The sequence below is a fragment of the Chaetura pelagica genome, unplaced genomic scaffold, assembly GCF_000747805.2.
Source record: "Chaetura pelagica isolate M959 unplaced genomic scaffold, ChaPel_1.0 scaffold66, whole genome shotgun sequence".
NCBI lineage: Eukaryota > Metazoa > Chordata > Aves > Apodiformes > Apodidae > Chaetura > Chaetura pelagica.
The window spans coordinates 2,896,118-2,897,588 of NW_009953811.1; positions in this window are offsets into that span (position 1 = coordinate 2,896,118).

Below are 1,471 nucleotides of genomic sequence, written 5' to 3' on the forward strand. Positions count from 1 at the left end.
TGGGTTACTTGTAACAAACTGCAACTCTACGCAGTAGTTTAAAGAGCTAAAAATGTAAGTCTTAAAAAATAGCTTTTGATGGTTTATGGAACAGCTTGGAACAGATGTTGAAGCATGCAGTGGTATGCAGTGTTTGAGTAATGCTTCTGTGGAAGATCTTAATTCAAGAATTTATTAAAGCAAAAGGGAAATCATGTGAATGTAACCCTAATTTATCTTTTGGATCCTGAACTAGTCTGTTACTTTTATGTCCATCAGTATTTTTAGGCATTTATTTATCTACTTTTTAAGGGGTTTCAACTCTACCTCTGCTTGCACAGCTGGAAATAATTGTGGGAATCATTTGAAGGATGAAAATACCATATATATGTATAATAATATAAATATATGGTGTCTCGCAGGAATTTGATTTTTATATTCAGATTCCATGTGTAGAGGGTGATTTTTGGGATGAGGAATACCAGATTGAAAATAAATGCAATTCCCTGAATACCACAGAAACACGAGGGGGTTTTTGGCATGAACTTCCCTCCCTTAAGGAAGCCATGGGAGCCCTGTTGTAGCAAAAGCTCTGCTAGCTGCTGAATCCTTAACCTGGTGTTAAGATCTACTTTGAATCTGTTAAAAACACTAGTAGCTTTGTGTAGCCCTCTTTGCACACGTTTCCAGTGTTACTACCATTAAACGACTTCTGCTGAAAAAAAAACCCTCCTCTATAAATAGAATAAAAAAATAAATAACATTGGAAGTAAATGTGTCTGTTGGAATTGTTCCCCCAAATGTAGTTTTTATGTTTCTGGCACACCCCTGTTCGGTTGTGTCTGTTCAGCATGGTCCACTTGAAGGGTCTTTCCTTTTCTCCCTGAATTTACTTGTGCTCCAAGGAAAGTAAATGAGAGAACTGCAAGTATTTGCAAATTATCATTTGGTCTTGGCTCTCCAAGGCTGAGATACCAGTATGGTACTCCTTGATTGCTTTAAGAGCATCTTTCTATCTGAAAGCATTAAACTTGTGTCTGGGAGGATACTTTTTAATTATTATTTATTTTAATTGTTATTTATTTTTTACTTATTTTTGTACAGAAGCATTTTCTTTGACTAGTGGGGTACTGAAATTGCTTTGCTGTTCTGTTTGAGGAGATAAAATTCCTCTGTTGTGCAGGATCCCCAGTTTATTCTTTTGGATGAAAATCTGCATGTACATAAGAAGTCTGTGAAAGTAACTGAGGCAGGACAAGATAGGGGAGATAAATGCTTCTGTGCTGCCTGTGCAGCAAATGCACAGGGGACACACCTGCCCAATTAGTAGGTGTATTAAACTTGAGCCAAGCTCAGCTAAAACATCCCCCAAATCTGAATCTCTTTCCTGTTTTGGAGCAAGGTAACAGGGTAACACAAAAATGAATTGTGCATTCTCAGTTGCTCATGTAACAGCAGATGGTTGAAAGGAGCCTCTTAGATGCTCTTAAGG